This window comes from Scylla paramamosain, chromosome 27 (assembly GCF_035594125.1).
Source record: "Scylla paramamosain isolate STU-SP2022 chromosome 27, ASM3559412v1, whole genome shotgun sequence".
Taxonomy (NCBI): Eukaryota; Metazoa; Arthropoda; class Malacostraca; order Decapoda; family Portunidae; genus Scylla; species Scylla paramamosain.
The window spans coordinates 17,015,864-17,030,699 of NC_087177.1; positions in this window are offsets into that span (position 1 = coordinate 17,015,864).

A 14,836-nucleotide genomic window follows, 5' to 3' on the forward strand; every position below is an offset into this window, starting at 1 on the left:
AAATAAAGACTAACTAACTACAATTCAGGGTCATAAAAATATTGAAACCACTGGCATATAAGCTGCCTACAACACCAGAAAGTATCAGATCTGAACTCAATTCCAAACAGAGAACAGCAGCAGCCAAACTCTCCACCACTACATTCCATCATGCAGACTTATTCAGCTAAGTAACCTATGGTGTACACATGCCTGTGTATCTTCTGTTAGGTTACTTGATGACACACCTAAGTCTACTCGACCAAGGAAAATTCCTGTTTAATATGGAACTCCAATAATATCCTGAAATGTTCCAAAGTATCACCAAATAGTACCTCAAAATCAGGGACATTTATAGAATGAACAAATGTACAACCTCCATATCGTATCAGTCGAAAAGCAGCTGAGGCCATTAACTCAAACCTCACTGACATCTGCCAGTTCCTCCCTGGCCTTGACCTCACCTCACACCCCACATATATATCTACATCTGCACCATTTCCTTGATTTCAGGAGTATTAAACTGCTGATACCCTAATCAAATTCAAACACAAATGCTCTACCTTTTACTCCATTGTCAGTGCCTTCCTTTATTATCATCATTGCCCAGCTGACTGGAAAACAGTTTATGTAATATCCATCCCCAAAGAAAGCACTCCATGATCACTGAGTGACCTCAGACCCATAACCATCATCCCTATCCCTAGGTAATCTGAGAAGAATTAATTTTCAAATGGGCATATTGTGCCTCTTACAGATCCACAGCAATAAGGGAATATTAAATATCTTTTCTAATACTCACTGTCTCATCGACTTACTTTACTTCATCTACATGAACCTATGGAGAGAGAGAGAAAAAAAGACTTTTGTAACCATCACTGTCATTGACTTCCATAAGGTCACTGATCTCACACCACTGTGATCAACAAAGCCATAGGTCTCCAACTTCATCCTAACTTTGTGTTCTGGATGGCTGACCTCCTGTCTTTATGTTAATAAGTTTTGAGATACAGGTTGACCAATTCAACCACTTCAACATTCTTGACTCGAGCCATCCTGAATTACTATTTTTGTGGATGAACATAGGTTTACCTCTAATACACCTAAGAGGTAAACCTATGTCTAAAAATACTTAAATAGTACACCTGGTGTGCCAAATAAAATTAATGTTTTTAAGTAAAATGAAAGGGCTACAATACTAAATGTAAATTAAATACAAGTATGAAACAAGAAACAAACCTATCTTATTGATGTATTCTACTCCTATATAATTTTTTTACTTTTTTTCCACAAACCTTACACATAGAAATTCCTTGGTGCTTCTGGAATCTCTGCTGCAACCAACCCTCAATATACTTACTGATGTTCTTAACCAGACTCTCTATGAAACAACTTTTTTTATCATCATTGTGCCAATACCATTACTACACTCCTTTCCTGTTGAAACCACTGTATCATTACTCAAAGATGATCTATACTCTTTTTGTTCTTTTTTTATGTAAATTTGTTTCTTTGAATTGATGTTAACAAAGAACTGCTTCAATTTTTCCCACTACTTTATTTATGCCATAAGCTTCACACAGGTGACAAGCAGAAACACTATGGTTAAACTTGTAACACTTCACCAATTTCCTTTTATTGCTATTATGTTTGTGTTTTGTACTACTGTGTTCTTCTTTTGAATAGCTAATATGAAATAAAGACAAGGAAAAATAATCAGAGGAAAGAAAATTTGCTGAGCACACACAATGTGAGATTCCTTTAACCACTTTGCTTTGGATGCTTAAAAAACGCTTGTTGCTCACATTCGGAGTAGGCCCGTGAGCAGTGTGTATATATATATATATATATATATATATATATATATATATATATATATATATATATATATATATATATATATATATATATATATATATATATTTTTTTTTTTTTTTTATGTAGGAAGGATACTGGCCAAGGGCAACAAAAATCTAATAAAAAAAAAAAATGCCCACTGAAATGCCAGTCCCATAAAAGGGTCAAAGCAGTGGTCAAAAATTGGTGGATAAGTGTCTTGAAACCTCCCTCTTGAAGGAATTCAAGTCATAGGAAGGTGGAAATACAGAAGCAGGCAAGGAGTTCCAGAGTTTACCAGAGAAAGGGATGAATGATTGAGAATACTGGTTAACTCTTGCGTTAGAGAGGTGGACAGAATAGGGGTGAGAGAAAGAAGAAAGTCTTGTGCAGCGAGGCCGCGGAAGGAGGGGAGGCATGCAGTTAGCAAGATCAGAAGAGCAGTTGGCATGAAAATAGCGGTAGAAGACAGCTAGATATGCAACATTGCGGCGGTGAGAGAGGGGCTGAAGACAGTCCGTTAGAGGAGAGGAGTTGATGAGACGAAAAGCTTTTGATTCCACCCTGTCTAGAAGAGCAGTATGAGTGGAACCCCCCCAGACATGTGAAGCATACTCCATACATGGACGGATAAGGCCCTTGTACAGAGTTAGCAGCTGGGGGGGTGAGAAAAACTGGAGGAGACGTCTCAGAACACCTAACTTCATAGAAGCTGTTTTAGCTAGAGATGAGATGTGAAGTTTCCAGTTCAGATTATAAGTAAAGGACAGACCGAGGATGTTCAGTGTGGAAGAGGGGGACAGTTGAGTATCATTGAAGAAAAGGGGATAGTTGTCTGGAAGGTTGTGTCGAGTTGATAGATGGAGGAATTGAGTTTTTGAGGCATTGAACAGTACCAAGTTTGCTCTGCCCCAATCAGAAATTTTAGAAAGATCAGAAGTCAGGCGTTCTGTGGCTTATATATATATATATATATACATATATATATATATATATATATATATATATATATATATATATATATATATATATATATATATATATATATATATATATATATATATATATATCTCTCTCTCTCTACACACACACACATACACACACACGTGCGTACAAAAAGAAGTAAAAGACACGCGTCCACTACCTCCATTCATCAGAAATTGTCATACGATAACCTTCCCAGCTGCATCAGCACACACACACACACACACACACACACACACACACACACACACACACACACACACACACACACACACACACATTTCGGACAAATGCGGCAGAAGGCAGCATGCCAAGAGGTTCGTTTGAAGGTTTTACTGGAGAAGAATAAGAACTAAATTATAGACTGCAGTGTAGAAAAATTTTACATATGGAAGATGGACAAGTTATTGGAGAGAATAAAGACATTGGAGGCACAACAGAAGGAACAGGTAAGGAGTTGGTGACTATTACAGCAAAGTTGATTGAGATGGAAGATAAAAATGAGAAGTTAAAGGTGGAAAATGACTGTTTAAAGAAACAAATAAAGAAAAAGTAGAAACTGTTCAGAAAGGAAATTAAGAAATGAAGGGAAGTGTAAAGGATGTGGAAATGAGGCAAAATAAGTGGTTAAATGAATGTAAATTTGAAGAAGTATCATTAAAGAAAATGATACAAGTAAATGAAAAACAAAACCTGAGACAGAAAGTGGAAAGTGGTAAATGTTATTAAAGAAAAGAAAAAAAAATAGTAAGAGACACTAGAAAAATATAAACAAGTAATTGTACTTGATTTAAAGGAGAAGAAAATAGTAAGCAGAATTCAAGGAGAGGAAAAGGAAAAGAACCTGTTGAGTAAGTTACTGAAGAAAGTGATGGGTGAAGACAGTCAGGTAGAAAAGCAAGTGGAAGAGTTCCATAGAATTGGGAAATATGAAGAAGAAAAAATGAGACCCATAAGAATAAGGTTTGCAACACAGGTACAAGCAGAAGAGGTAATTAATGGGTCTTGGAGGTTGTCTGGAGATGATGAATATATGGATAAACAGGGATATGGATGAAACTGAAAGGCTGAAGCAAAAGGAGCTGGTAAATGAGGCTAAAAAAAAAAAAAAAAAAATGATGAATGGAGGAGGAGGAGAAGTTTTTCTGGAGAGTAAGAGATATGAGAATAAAGAAATGGTACATCAAACAGTAAGTAAAGTATGTTATACTAATGTAAATGGATTAATGTCAACAAAAGTGGAATTAAATGAGTTATTAAACTGAACTGCACCAGATGTTTCTGTATTATGTGAGACAAAATGGAAGAATGAATGGGGAACTCCTGACACTGGTGATGATAAATATGATTTATGGATGAAAAATATAAGTGACAAGGGAGGAGGTGGAGTGACAATTCTGACTAAAAAGTGTGTTTAGGTGGAGAAGGTAATAAAACTTGAAGATAAATCTGAAATTCTACAAATGATGATTAGAAGTGGAAATGGAAAGATGATGAATTATGTAGGAGTGTATGTGCCACCTATGACCAATGCTTGGCAAAAAGAGGAGCAGGAGGAGATGTTGGTAGATGTGTTAAAAGGTCTTGAAAAGATAGTGATTGAAAGTAATGATATAATTATTGTTGGTGATTTTAATTGTAAGGAGATAAATTGGGAGACATTGACAACTACTGGAAGTGAAAACTATTGGAGTAACAGACTGTTAAACTGGGCAGTGTAAAACTTAATGACTCAATGGGTTGATTGTGATACCAGATTTAGTGAAAGAGATAAACCATCAAGACTTGATTTAGTGTTTACCAAGGTCATGGAAATTATTGAAACTAAACACTATAATAGCCCTCTAGATAAAAGTGATCATGTGTTGATGGAATTTAAATTGAAAAAATAAAAATGTAATCATTGATGAAAATTATAAGGTAAGAAGATTTAAATACAGTAAAGCTGACTTTGAAGAATTAAGAAAATACTTTGTTGCTGTTGACTGGAAAGACTTTGAAAAAGCAGAAGATGTTCAGGAAAAAAAAGATGAATTTATAAGGATATATAATTCTGTTCTGGAGAAATTTGTACCTAGAGGAGGAGCAAGATGTAGAAAGGGTAAGGAATGGTTCAATACAAATTTCAAAGAGGCTAGAAATTGTAAGCTAAATGCTTGGAATAGATGGAAGAAGAGGAAAACTGAGAGCAGATGGGAGGAATATATTGATGCTAGAAATAAGTACGTTGAGATAATAAGAATGGAAAGAAGAAACTATGAAAGAGATATAATAGATAAGTGTATAAATGAATCTAAACTGTTCTTTAGACATATTAATGGGGAGATGAAGAAGGAAGATGTATCAAGATTGAAAACTGAAGGAAAAATCTATGAGGATGCACAGGACATGGCAGAGGTTATGAACAATAGTTTCAGATTGGTATTTACTGTGGAAGGGGAGTTTGATGCTGGAAGGGATAAGTTGGTAAGGAATATACTAAGTACAGTCCCAGTCAGTTATGAGGAAATACTTAAGATGATGGAAGAACTTGATGTAAATAAAGCAACTGGTCCAGGTTGAGTATCAAACTGGATATTGAATGAATGTAGAGAACAACTGGCTGATAAAATTCAGTCAAGTGACATCACTATCACATGGAAGAGTACTGAAAGACTGGAAGAGAGCAAATATTATACCAATATTCAAAGGAGGAAATAAGGAAGACCCACTTCATTAAAGACCAGTGTCCTTGACTAATGTTGTAGGAAAACTATGTGAAAGAACAATACAGGAAAGATGGATGGAACACTTGGAAAGAGATAAAGTTTTGATGAATTGTCAATTTGGATTTGAGAGGGGAAGATCCTGTTCCATGAACTTATTGTTCTTTTATTCAAGGGTAATCAATATTGTGCAGGAGAGAGATGGATGGATGGATGGTGTCTACTTAGACTCAAAGAAAGCATTTGACAAAGTACTACATTGAAGATTGCTATGGATGACAAGAAATTATGGAAAAATTGGAGGAAGACTGCTGGAGTGGATGGAGGATTATCTGGATGACAGAGAGATGAGAACAGTAATACAAGACCAGAATTCATCTTGGCTGAAAGTAACTAGTGGTGTCCCACAGGGGTCAATGTTGGGACTGATAATGTTTGTAATATATGTGAATGACATAAATGAAGAAATAGACAGTTATATGAACTTATTTGCAGATGATGGTAAGCTGATGAGAAGGGTAGAAAATGTAAATGACTGTATGGTACTGCAAGTTGATTTAAATAAGATAAGTAGATGGAGTAAATCTTGGCAAATGGAATTTAATTTAAGTAAATGTAAAGTAATGGAGTTTGGTAATAGTAAGAAAAGAAAACAATATCATTATGAGATGGATGGCGGAAAGTTACAGAATTCAAAAGAGGAAGTCAATTTGGGAGTAACAGTTACTGAAAATCTGACTTCAGACAGACACATTGATAAAATAACTGGAGAGACAATGAATTTGTTAAAAAGAATAAGAATGGCATTCTCATATTTAGATGAAGGAATAATAAAGTTGTTGATTTCCATGATAAGACCAAGATTGGAATATGCAGCAGTGGCATGGTCTCATATAAAGAGGAATATTATAAAATTAGAAAGAGTACAAAGAACAGTCACTAAGATGGTTCTGGAGTTGAGTAAGTCAAACTATAAAGAGAGATTAAGAATGTCGGAAATTCCTACCCTTGGAAATAGGAGAGAGAGAGGGGATTTAATAAACATCTATAGAATGATAAATGGTATGGAAAATGTGGACAAAGAATGTTTTATAAATTTACACACACAGAGTATAAAGGGACACAGTAAGAAGTTGAAGAAAGTCAACTGTAAAAGAGACATTAAGAAGTATAGTTTTCCTCACAGAAGTGTGAACAAATGGAATGAACTCAGTGAAGATGTTGTCAATGCTGTAACTGTCCATGCTTTTAAGACCAAACTGGATAAGTATAAAGACAGGATAGTATGAGATTACTCCCCTCTTGTAAACCACAACTAGGTAAATACACACACACACACACACACACACACACACACACACACACACACACACACACACACACGAGAGAGAGAGAATATGTAAGGAGGAGGCAGGGAGAGAAGGGTAAGAGGACAAGAAATGAACAAGAGAAGGGGGAACTGTATCCCTCCTTACCATCTCCCCTCCCTGGTAGAGGAGCTATAGGATGAAGAGAAGGATTTCGGGATATGGAAGATAAAGGAAGGACCATAAGGGGAAACTATGATGTAAGGCTCTGCCAATGAGATTTCCTCATTCTGGATGGAGGGTGCGGCATGGTGTAGCTCATTTATGTGACTGGTGGGAACAGGGAGGGTGGGAGGAGTAATAGAACCTCAATGACATATATGGAGTCTGTCATGACAAGTCAAAACAGGACATGGGATTGTTCAACAAGTCAAAACAGGATACAGGATAGCTCAGAAACAAGTCAAAACAAGATGCAGGACTGCTCAACAACTAAAATATATATATATATATATATATATATATATATATATATATATATATATATATATATATATATATATATATATATATATATATATATATATATATATATATATATATATATATATATATATATATATAGAGAGAGAGAGAGAGAGAGAGAGAGAGAGAGAGAGAGAGAGAGAGAGAGAGAGAGAGAGAGAGAGAGAGAGAGTGTCATCAGCAGTTGTCAAGGTCACTGGCTGACACAACTACAACTCTCTCTCTCTCTGTTAACTTATTTGAGAGAGAGAGAGAGAGAGAGAGAGAGAGAGAGAGAGAGAGAGAGAGAGAGAGAGAGAGAGAGAGAGAGAGAGAGAGAGAGAATGTCATTGGCAGTCGTCAAGGTCACTGGCTGACACAACTACAACTCTCTCTCTCTCTCTCTCTCTCTCTCTCTCTCTCTCTCTCTCTCTCTCTCTCTCGTTGTCATCATTGTCAAGGTCACTGGCTGTCACAGAGACAGTCTCTCTCTCTCTCTCTCTCTCTCTGGATATAGCGAATTTCCTCTCTGGATATAGCAAATTTTCATCTTTAACAACCCACCATCCCACATGTGGTCGTTACTGGTAATATACTGGAATTTACTATAATTGAAAGAATAATCCAAGCTTTTTGGGCCGAAAGACTGAGCTGGTAGTGACATCTAACATTTTTCTCCTTCTTAGGTGGCATAAAGGGGGCTAAAATAACACAAAAAGGGGAGAAAGAAAAAAATGTTTCTGAACACAGCACTCCCACGAACAATGTTTATGCCAAGCACGCCAATACACAACTGATCACGAGGTTCCATGGGTTGTGGGTAATGTGTGTTTGTACCCCAAAGCATTGTTCGTGAACCAAGCTATTTGTTTGCAAAAACTAGTTCGTGAACCAATTTGTCCGTGTTGTGAGGCATTCATGAACCAAGGTTCTAATGTACACAAAATATATGAATAGGTGGTAGGACTTTTATACTCACACATAGAGTATATTTTCAAATTCATTATTCTTGTATTCTTCCTCCACTTTTATCCTAACATATTCCACAAACAAAAGAGTGATAGTAATTTGTTACTATATCTCTGTACAAGTGTTGATAATACGTAATATAAAGAAAATACCTGGTAGATGTTCTGATGCTCTCTTCTCATTATAGTGCACACAACAATGGTACTGTGCTTTGATTATAGCACTATCTACAGCAATAATTTTCTTCAGGTGATCCATGCAGTAAAACTCCTCATTGTCACCATTAGTTGCAAGCTGTTCTGGAACCAGCATGTCAGCAATCTTGTCAAGTTGACCACATACCAACTATACCTCTGCAAAGACTTAGAAAGCTTGGTACTCCTGTGAGTTACTGAGTGCATATTCTATATTCATACTCCCTTAGCTCACTGTTCCCGAACTTGATTGACCTCACTTAGCCTTACCCAACATGATCAATTTGAGAGAGTGCAGAAATGGGCAACCCAACAAATCTTTGGATCCAGGTACACCATCTACCAAAAAGTCCCTAACAATGCACCTCACAAACACAACTCTGAAGACTTGCCATACTGACTTCAAGCAGTTCACTGAAAAACTTCTCCACAATCTCCAACACCAGAACCTCCCATCCCCAATCAGTAGCACCACCTCAGTACATACTCTGTCAGATACAGTGACCTGCTATTTCCCATTCAAGTATGGACAGACAGATGTAAGAAGAGTCCTGTACCCACAATGGTGGAGCTCATTAACAACAATCTCTCTCTCTCTCTCTCTCTCTCTCTCTCTCTCTCTCTCTCTCTCTCTCCTTCTCCTACAATTAGTGTATCTATTGTTACTCTGTCTTCCTTATAATTAACATTAATATTATTTATATGTATTTACTTTTTGGTTAGCATTAGCATTAATATTATTTATATATGTATTTACTTTTTTGGTTAGCATTACAATATGGTAATGAGTTTAATTCATTCCAGATGGCCACTCATAACCTGACAAATTTGTAACCCAAGACATATATTCTCATAGAAAATCATGGAAATTGTAGCAATGCATTCCTCAAAATGTTAATATAAAAATCAATTAACATTGTATTTTTTTGTAGAATAAAAGTAATTGTCCAAATAAATAACATTGCCAAGAAATATAAAAGGATAATCAATTGGTAATTATATAAAGTAAACAATAAAGACAAATCAAGCAATTCTATATAGGTATATCCTTATGAGCTCAGTAGCATGTATTGCATGATCATGTTTTTTTCTGTGATCTTTTTAGTTTGTGTCATTATGTCCTTTCTTTTCTTATTAGCACCATTTTCAGCAGCAAGCCTCTTGGCTGATGTTATGGCTTATGTAAATAAAGCAAACTCTACATAAAAACATAAAGAACACACTGAAGAACACAAATAAACAAGGATGTGACTGTGTGGCCACTTCCTCAATGAGAGCAAGTAAGAGCAAGCATGGCTGGGCATCTTGTTATTTACCACATTTTGCCTGGTAAAAAACAAAGCCTGAGTCCTCTGCCTATTCAAACAGGTACTTGTAACATGAGACTGCTTGTAATCTAAAGCATTTTTTTTTTCAATATCTTTTCCTCACAACCTAAATTATTTGTAACTAGAGGTACTCATAAACTGAGGTGCCACTGTTTATATTATTGTGACCACCTCCTTATATATTTTCAGCCCTTGGTCTGCTTATTCATTAATAAAACCACTTATCATTATTATTTTGAAATAGACCAGTGACAATAGATATACCACATATATGAGTAGGCATCACTGACAGGTTCTGACTTGAAATCAATAGATCTTAATTTATTAAAGTTGTACTACTATGAGTGTCCTGCCAGTTAGATTAAAAGACCATGAAAATAAGGGAAACTACAAGAAGCTGTTGGGTGTACATGTAGCAGGACCTGTATGAAACATATTTATATTCACCTATCATTCTCATCCATAATTTGATTTACTAATCTTTTAAAGCTCCCTAATGACTTGACAATAACAACTAGATTACTAAGTCTATTCCAGTCATACACCACTCTTTTTTGGGAACCAGTTTTTTCCTCCTCCTTTTTCTAAACGTAACTACCATATTTGATAGCTTATAAGACACATGGGCTTATAGACACACCTCAATAAATAAGCGGGTTTAAGCTGTGGATGTGAAGTGAAGGATTTCATCTGACATTTGAAGCCTTCTCATATGTATTCAGATCCTTATTATATCCCAATATTTTACATTTAAAAACCTTAATATTTGCTAAGACCTACCAACACTAGTCCTTAGACCAATCCTGCTATGAGATGTAAACAAATATGGCATAGGCAGTGACAATGTCAGAGCCCAGAGGGGTAATAAAGTTTGTAACTTTGTACATAATATTTTGTTATCATCATTCTACACGTAATCCTAGTTGTAATATTTTAGTACATTTTCAAAGCATAAGGGTGTGTGAAAACAGATTTACCTTACTCTCTACAACATATTTTTTATTTGAAATATTCAGTACATTTATAAAACAAGAAAGTATGAAAATAAATTTGTTCAATTCATTGTGAAATTTAGTACGATTGTATTTATTTATTTATTTTTTATTAAAATTCAAATCTGTGAAAATAAATTTGTTCCATTCATGTCTTACCTCAAGGAATAATGGCATCATACTAAGGAACGCAGTGAATCTTTTGCATGTCACCAGGTTTGGTGTGTAACTGACCGTAAGTTTTTGATACATGCAATGTAAGCGTCGTCACTTAATTTCTTCCTGATTGGTTATTTTATGTAAATTACTGGTAAGTATGACCTGTTATACAATGTTACCTTGCAAAAAATGTTTTTGTGGTGTAGAAGAGATCATCACTTTGTTTACATGAGTGAAGATGTTTGGGGTTTGATTTAAGGGCCACTGTTTGTACAGACTTGCCTTTGCCTTATAAGACACAGGCTCATTTTCTTACACTTTTTTATTTGGGGGGGGGAATAAAAGCACGTCTTATAAGCCATCAAATATGGTATATCAAGCTTGATTTGATGATTTCTTGTCTTATTCTGATGACTGCTTTTACTTGTCACCCTTGTTAACGGGTAAATCAATGATGGGGTGTACATGCATGATAAGTACCTTAGGCAGAAATTCAGAAGAATTACAGATGGAGGATGTTGCTTGCAACCCCATTTGTCTTACAGAAGACTTCTCTAATGTGGAGATTAAAGAGCCCACTTACACCAAGATCTCTAAAGATTTTATTAGAAATCAGGCTCTCTCCAGTAGTGTAGTCATATAAGGGCTCCAAACTGTACCTAGAAAAGCCTGGAGACTGACTCATGGCTGCACCTCATCAACCAATCTAAGGTCATTCAGCACAAGTGACTTGCCAATGTACAGCAATGTCAGGTCACCACACACCTGCACAACCACTACCACCACACCTGTAGAAAGAAGAGTGAATTGTTTGATCCCAGACCATTCCTTTTCATGAAGAGTGAGGAGAGGATCCATTCTATTAGTGCTTTTTAAGAAGAACATTATTGTGAAAATTTCAATGCATCATGCATATTCAAGAATTTTTGGTTTATGTTGTGATTTGTATATAAATTGTAAAGTTAAATTATGGGATAATTAAGGTTAAAATATTACAAACTAAGTATTAGTTACTATTATAAATAAATTTGGAATTAGAGATATGTGGGTTGTGGGTAGCTTTTGTTCCAACATGGCGGTTAGGGATCCAAGCTGGTGCTTGACTCTTGCTGTTGGGAACAGTCACCAGCCAGCCACCTTTCAAGTCATATCTCTGCCACATTACAGTCTGCAATGGCAATATATTAGTTGCTAAGAACTTGGAAGCCCACAAATCTGTACAGCAACAAATAGGCTGTCTTTGCTACGAAAATATGGCTAGCACTGGCTTGAAACACCCAGTGATACCAAATCGCCACCAACTTCAGCCGGCCCAAACCGCAGCTAAGTTATTGGTTATTTATGATTATATTTAGTGATGCTTTCTGTGTTTATATGTTAACTGGGAGATCATAGGGTGAGTGAAGGAGAAAAAGTTCCCACAGTTAGTCAGAGAGATAGCTGATGCAAGTTACTTACCAATAGATAAATGCATGGTCCATTTCTTTATACTAATCAAGGAAAAGGTGCTGACAACACTAAATATTATGCCATCTTTAAAAAATTGTATACAGCTTCTCATCTGGAATGCATGGTCCCAAGAAGAAAAAACAACTGGATAGCATATTCCATTAGATGTGCCCTACTGGTTAGTAGAGGGCAACAAAAGTATACTACTGAAAACTTCATAATGTCATTGATAGTATGAGGTGCTGTAATGAGGAAAGGAAGCTCTCTCTCTCTCTCTCTCTCTCTCTCTCTCTCTCTCTCTCTCTCTCTCTCTCTCTCTCTCTCTCTCTCTCTCTCTCTTTTCTGTACAATTTCTTACTGTATTTACCTAGTTGTAAGTTACAGGTCCTGAGGTACACTTCTGTGTTCATGTCTCCATATCTGTACATATTTAATTTTTCCCTTATCTTGTGTACATTTCTTGCCAAAGCTATACTTTCTTTTAGTCCATTCTAAGCTTATTTATGGACTAGCTTGTGCACATTTCTTGGTAAAGCATTCTAAACTTCTTTGTGGAAAATTGCTGTTTAAACATTTTCCTTTCTTCAACTTGTTTGGGCATGCCCATCTTATTTTCAGGATTGTTTGTCTATTTTGTTAACAGTTTATCATTTTCTACTTCCATTTTATTTATCAACTTAAAGATAGTTATCAAATCTCTTTCTCTCCTTTGTTTCAGTGTTGGTAGGCCAATTTTTTTTTCTAATTTTCTTCATAACAATATCTCAAGTTCTGGCATAATTTTTGTTGCTATTCCTTGTGTTCTCTCTCACTTATTTACATGTTTCTTATATGGAGACCACAGAACTGTTGCATATTCCTATCTTGATCTGATTATTGTAGTGATTATTTTCTCATCATATTTTTGTCCATGTGGTAAAAAACTGTTACGTTTCTTAGTAATCTGTAAGTGTTCCTAAGAACTCTATTGATGTTTGTTCCATTTAGTCCTTCAGTATTTTCAAATTTCTAAATAAGTCTTTCATGAGGAACCTTGTTAAAAACCTATTTTTCAGATCCAGATATATGCAGTCCACAAATTTTTCTCTTTCCTGTGTGATATATATATCACTCTTGAATAGAAGCTTAACAGGTTTGTTACACAAGATCTTTTCCTGAAACAGTATTGTTTGTTATTATTACTTTTTCCATGAATTCCATCCATTGTTTCTTTATTATCTTTTCACAGATCTTACATATTATTGTGGTGTTGTGGTTGTGTTGGCAACGCCACGCTTGAGTTGTGAAGATACTGCATTTGCAACACTGATTTTAAATAAGTGTGGTGACCTGGAAACCATGTGATTGCAGATGTGATTGGTTGTGAGAGATGTAGTGTACCAGCCAATCATGGCAGACCAAAACTGATATAAGATGTGCTGGCAGCCCTAGAAGAGCAGAAAGTGCCTGTTGCACTAATGTTGCATGCTCTGCCTTGTACTCTCTGTGCTGTTCTGTACTGAGGCATGCAGTAAATAAAGATACAAGTGACATGTGAAACATGTCTCATTACCCTCCCCTCTCAATAGCCTGTTGAGTCTAGCCTGTGTGTATGTGTGTGCACTGCCTCACTCTTCACTACTCAATGGACCCAGTGGTGGATCCCTGTGTGTTGGTTGCCCCTTGGCTGTGGTAAGTGCCTGAAGGCGGCATTCACAACAATACAATGCTGGTTAGTGAGATGGGTACATGTATATAATTTAATGGTTTCTCTGATCTCCTATCCTTGTAAATTGGCACTATGCCAGCTCATTTTCACTCCACTGCTATCTTGCCAGTATTTATTGAGCATTTGATTATATCATAGAATGGTTTTGTAGTTATTCTTGACACCCCTTGAAGATGTATCCTGATACCTTATCTGGTTCTACTGCTTTTCTTGGCTCCATTTCCTATAATAATTTGTAAATCTTTTCTATCTCAACCTTTATGTATCTCATTTGGGTTGTGTTGTAGCTTTGTGGTTCTATGTATTTTGATTCTTTTAAGTAAAAACCTGTTGAAAGCTCTTGTTTACTCTTTCAATTAACTCTTTGGGCTCTTCATATTTTTTTTTTTTGGCAACATTTAGCCTTTCCACTCATACAATTTCAGTTGTCAAATCTATAAAACAATTTTGGTTCCTCTTTGCTTTCCTCAACTATGTCTCTCCATGTCCTCTAAGTGGTGATTGTTTTGGTATCACAAAATCTGTAATATTAATCTTTTCTTTTCCTTCTATACATTTGTACATCACAATTAGGTAGCCTTGTTTTTGTCTCTCCTGTAGTGTTGGGATCTCTATCTCATCAAGCCTTTCTCCTTTCTTCATAACTAAGATCTTTCAAGTCTGGTGCCCATTTTGTAGCTTTCTTTTTAACATGTTTTAGATGTCGGTTCCATATTACTGCT